The following is a 6,143-nucleotide window of genomic DNA, read 5'->3' as shown; positions in this document are numbered from 1 at the left end:
TTGTCTTGAGTAGAGGGACACAATAAACATTCACACTCAGACCTTCAGTCTGCAGAAATGAAATGTTGGTTAAATGTCACTGCAATTGATGTACAAATCATTTGACATTTTTGAAATTGTGTATCATTTTTGTAATTGTTTACATGAGCATAGTGTTTTAATTTGTCATTAATTTTACACATTGTGTACAGTGTTGAGAAATTGCCATATCTTCTGTTACATCTTAGTCCATGTACAGGTAACTGCCAAAACAATGGAAACACTTGAGTAAATGAGGGATACAAAGTATATTGAAAGTTAGTGCTTCCACAGACGTGTTGCTTCTGAGTTAAGTACGCAATTAACATACTATGATTAGTGTAATTATTTTTGCTACCATGCCTATGCCCTCATAGGATGAAAATGCCCCCATCCACAGGGGAAGAGTGATCACCAAATGATTTGATGAGCATAACAACTATGTAAACCATATACCATGGCTGTCTCAGTCACCAGATCTCATCCCAAATGAACATTTAGGGGAGAGGAGCGACGCCTGAGACTGCGTTTTCCACCACATCAACAAAACACCAAATTATGGAATGGTGTTACATCCTGACAGAGTTGTAGACACTTGTAGAATCTATTCCAAGGTGCTTTGAAGCTGTTCTGGCTCGTGGTGACCCAATGCCCTATTAAGGCATGCGCAGACCAGTTGGCTGGTGTGTTTGCGGCCCTATTCAAACGCTCCCTATCCCAGACTGCTGTCCCCACATGCTTCAAGATAGCCACCATTGTTCCTATACCCAAGAAGGCAAAGATAACTGAACTAAATGACTACCGCCCCGTAGCACTCACTTATGTCATCATGAAGTGCACCCTAGACCCACTTCAGCTGGCATTCTGCCCCAACAGGTCCACAGACGATGGAATTGCCATCACACTGCACTCAGGTATTCCTCTTGTCTAGATGGAGTAGGTATTCCTCTTGTCTAGATGGAGTAGGGCAATGTAAGAATGCTGTTCATTGACTACAGCTCAGCATTCAACACCATAGTACCCTCCAAGCTCATCAAGCTGGAGGCCCTGGGTCTCAACCCCACCCTGTGCAATTGGGTCCTGGACTTTCTGACGGGCTGCCCCCAGGTAGTGAAGATGGGAAACAACATCTTCGCTGACCCTCAACACTGGGGCCCCACAAGGGTGCGTGCTCAGCCCCCTCCTGTACTCCCTGTTCACCCACGACTGCGTGGCCATGCACGCCTCCAACTCAATCATCAAGTTTGCAGACGACACAACAGTAGTGGGCTTGATCACCAACAACGACGAGACAGCCTACAGGGAGGTGGTGAGGGCACTCGGGAGTGTGGTATCAGGAAAACAACCTCACTCAATGTCAACAAAACAAAGGAGATAATTGTGGACTTCAGGAAACAGCAGAGGGAGCACCCCCCTATCCACATCGAAGGGACAGCAGTGGAGAAGGTGGAAAGTTTTAAGTTCCTCGGCGTACACATCACAGACAAACTGAAATGGTCCACTCACACAGACAGTGTGGTGAAGAAGGGGCAACAGCGCCTCTTCAACCTCAGTAGGCAGAAGAAATTTGGTTTGTCACCCAAAACCCTGACAAAATTTTACAGATGCACAGTTGAGAGCATCCTGTCGGGCTGTATCACTACCTGGTACGGCAATTGCACCACCCTCAGCCGCAAGGCTCTCCAGAGTCTGCACAACGCATCATCAGGGGCAAACTACCTGCCCTCCATGACATCTACATCACCCGATGTCACAGGAAGGCCATCAGACTGCTAAACAGTAATCACTAACTCAGAGTCTGCTGCCTACACAGAAATCCAACACTCGCCACTTTAATAAATGGGTCACTTTAAACAATGCCTCTTTAAATAATGCCATGTTAATAATGTTTACATATCTTGCATTACTAATATATGTATGTACTGTATTTTATACCATCTATTGCACTTTGCCTATGCTGCTTGGCCATCACTCATCCATATATTTATTTGTACATATTCTCATTCACCCCTTTAGATTTGTGTGTATTAGGAGGTTGTTGGGGAATTGTTAGATATTACTGCACTGTCGGGACTAGAAGCACAAGCATTTTACTACACTCACATTAACATCTGCTACCAATATGACCAATAAAATTTGATTTGATTGTATGTTGGTGTTTCCTTTATTTTGGCAGTTACTTGTACTTTGGTTCGTTCATTGTCTGCATAATGTCTTAACTACAAGTAAACGCCAGAGGGCAGTGTATACAAACTCAAGAGTGCAGCAACATAGAGCTAGGTGGTGTTTGTGTGCTGTGTGGATGCTGTACATTCTCATCTTTATACAATCAATGATTCTGATAGACTGGTGCAGGAATGCTTAGCTGTGCATCTTTGATTTGTGTCTGTTATCAGGCATGTGTTGATGCAGGGTAGCATGTTTTGGGTAATAAAAGGGTCATGAAGTATTTTGGCCATCGGTAAATGTAAACAGTGTATACAATTGTGTAGATTGGTGGTGTATTCCTATGTTAAGATGGTTGTACATTGTACACCGTCAATGGGTTGTGTCCTTTAGATTGAGAAACCATACAATAGCACACCATTTGTTGACTGTCCCTGGCCTAGCATCAGAATAATGGGAGAAAAGGAAGAGAGACTGACAAAGCGTATCAAAATTGTGCATTCTGTCAACTCTAAATTACAAGGGACAGTCCACCACATTGAACACTTTAAACAGATTTTTTTTTCTTATTTTTGAGTACACATCTGTTTGCTGTTTGTTCCCCAGAGCCAGTGCTCTGTAATCTATTGCATTAGTTCACATTAGTGCATAATATCGCCCATGGGCCTTGGTAATCATAAATGCAAAATGAGCATTTCACTAAGCATCACCCTCAGATCCCTCACACTACACTGTGGAGAACCAAGTGCAGAGAGAGGAAGAGGATGGAAAAAGACTTCATCTGATGACACGCTTCCTGTTCAGAATCCTCCAACTCCACACTGATACTCTTGTAAATATGTTTCACTTTCAAAACTCGCTTAAGGGTTTCATGTTAAAAAAAAGTCACAGTAACAAGCAAATATATAAGACCACTTCGTAATTTTCTGTCTGTTTGCGGCCATTATATTGTTTCCGCATAGTTCAAGGGAGTTCAAGAAGCATGTTAATTTTGTTGATTTTAAATATATATATATATTTTTTTACATAGACGGTTACACAGTTAACATTCAACAAAACTACCACATCACCTTGTTTGAGCTTGTTTATGTAGCCAGAAAGCAGGTGACCCTCCTGACCTTTTGACATATCATCAGATCATTGTCATTCAATTTATGACATTGCTACATCATTTTGATCTCTTAAAGCCATTGCCTGTTCTATGATGGATTTTAGATATACCCCTTTTCCTAACAGGGTCTGATAACTGTGAGACTGGTGACTACTGTGTGCCAGTGCTGGTTCCCCTGAGATTGTTAGACCAATATCCACTGGGGCTGTCATATTCACAAGAGCCCTTTCTTTTGCTGATACACGGATCTAGTGCAGAGCTTCCTATGTAACCTACCACATAATGGATGGTATACCAAGTACTATAGTGAAAGCGGTAACACTAGCCATCTGTATGTTCAACAACATTTGATTTACAAGCTATTGTTAGAAAGCTGCATGATTTCATTGACAATACAAAACTGCATTGCTCTAAAATAGCTACATTTATTGTGCAATTGAGTGTTGTTTAACCACCTCAATCTAATTTCCATTTTATGATTATATTCATCCATATAGAAAGCATTTTGGATTCAATATCCATGAGTTGGCTACTGCATCTAGTAAGCCCATTTTGAAAGTTTAGATGCCCCTTTTGTGTCAACTTCTATTTGTTTTTCATGATGATTTCATCACGTTTGCTTTTCTTACATGGAGTTTCAGTCAGCAGCCAGTTTAGTGCACAATTCAATACCCAATGTTCTTTCTCGCCGACGTTAACTGTCATTCATCTTTATATTGAGTTTTGGAAGAAAAATATTATTGGTGGAATTTCTCTGTTTCATACTCAGGCCAAATTCTTCTCAACCAAAGAAGAACAGCCGACAGGCAGACAGACAGATACAGTAACGCAAATGGTGCTTAGTACAGTAGCCTATTCATTACAGTTATAGTGGTATCATCAGCTTCTTTGTGCTGCAATGGATTTCTTCTACTCACTCAAAATGTAAACCTCACAATAGTCTCTCTCTGTGTAAGTGCTCTTTCCTCTTTATTTTTACTATCGTCGTCACTCATAATTGTCCTCTCCAGATTGTCAACTTGCATGAATTAGCAATTGGGCCAGCCGAGCAGACGCACACTGTCAATTGTTGCCTATCCTGTCAGAGTTTGAGGCCGAGATTCTGAAGTTGTGTCTGTGATTGCTTATCATCGTCATCCCATCCCTCTGAGGAAGAGGAACAATGTAATGGATAAGGTGAATGCACCAATTTGTAAGTCGCTCTGGATAAGAGCGTCTGCTAAATGACTTAAATGTAAATGTAAATGTTCCCACACCAAAAGCCCCTGGCCTCATGAAAAGTATTTGGGTGTCTGAAGAGAACGGGGGCCATATCGAGTAAACGGGAGCAATATGGAGAGAATGGGGGCCTTATGGAGAGAATGGGGGCCTTATGGAGAGAACGGGGGCTATATGGAGAGAGCGAGGACCATATGGAGAGAACGGGGGCCATATGAAGCGAACAGGAGCAATATGGAGAGAATGGGGGCCTTATGGAGAGAACGGGGGCCATATGGAGAGAATGGGGGCCATATGGAGAGAACGGGGGCCATATGGAGAGAAAGGGGACCATATGGAGAGAACGGGGGCCATATGGAGAGAGCGGGGGCCATATGGAGAGAATGGGGGCCATATGGAGAGAACTGGGGCCATGTGGATAGAACGGGGGCCAAATGGAGAGAACGGGGACCATATGGAGAGAACTGGGGCCATGTGGAGAGAACGGGGGCCAAATGGAGAGAATGGGGGCCATATGGAGAGAACTGGGGCCATGTGGAGAGAACGGGGACCATATGGAGAGAACCGGGGCCATATGGAGAGAACTGGGGCCATATGGAGAGAACGGGGGCCATATGGAGAGAACTGGGGCCAAATGGAGCGGGTGTAGATAGCCAAATAATGGATGACGTGTCATGTTTCAAGTTTATTTGATGTTGGTTTGATTTAGTCATTGTGGATAGAAAAAATTAGGAAGAGTTTAAATGACAACACACAGATAATGTTTATCTTGCACTCATAGTAAAGTTGTATGCAGTGCCTTCTATTTTAATTCACTGTGTATATTTAAGCAATAAGGCCAGAGGAGGTGTGGTATATGGCCAATATACCACGGCTAAGGACTGTTCTAAAGCACGACGCAACGCAGAGTGCCTGGACACAGCCCTTAGCTGTGGTGATGTATATTGGCCCTATATCACAAACCCTGAGGTGCCTTTATTGCTATTATAAACTGGTTAGCAACATAATTAGAGCAGTAAAAATAAATGCTTTGTCATACCCGTGGAATACGATCTGATATACCACGGCTGTCAGCCAATCAGTACTCGACCCACCCAGTTTATAAAGACAATTTAACCTCAGGTACAGTAAGGTTGTATATACAGTGGGGAGAACAAGTATTTGATACACTGCCGATTTTGCAGGTTTTCCTACTTACAAAGCATGTAGAGGTCTGTAATTTCTATCATAGGTACACTTCAACTGTGAGAGACGGAATCCAGAAAATCACATTGTATGATTTTTAAGTAATTAATTTGCATTTATATTGCATAACATAAGTATTTGATACATCAGAAAAGCAGAACTTAATATTTGGTACAGAAACCTTTGTTTGCAATTACAGAGATCATACGTTTCCTGTAGTTCATGACCAGGTTTGCACACACTGCAGCAGGGATTTTGGCCCACTCCTCCATACAGACCTTCTCCAGATCCTTCAGGTTTCGGGGCTGTCGCTGGGCAATACGGACTTTCAGCTCCCTCCAAAGATTTTCTATTGGGTTCAGGTCTGGAGACTGGCTAGGCCACTCCAGGACCTTGAGATGCTTCTTATGGAGCCACTCCTTAGTTGCCCTGGCTGTGTGTTTCG

The sequence above is a fragment of the Salvelinus fontinalis genome, chromosome 31 (assembly GCF_029448725.1).
Source record: "Salvelinus fontinalis isolate EN_2023a chromosome 31, ASM2944872v1, whole genome shotgun sequence".
NCBI lineage: Eukaryota > Metazoa > Chordata > Actinopteri > Salmoniformes > Salmonidae > Salvelinus > Salvelinus fontinalis.
This window is presented reverse-complemented; position numbering follows the sequence as displayed.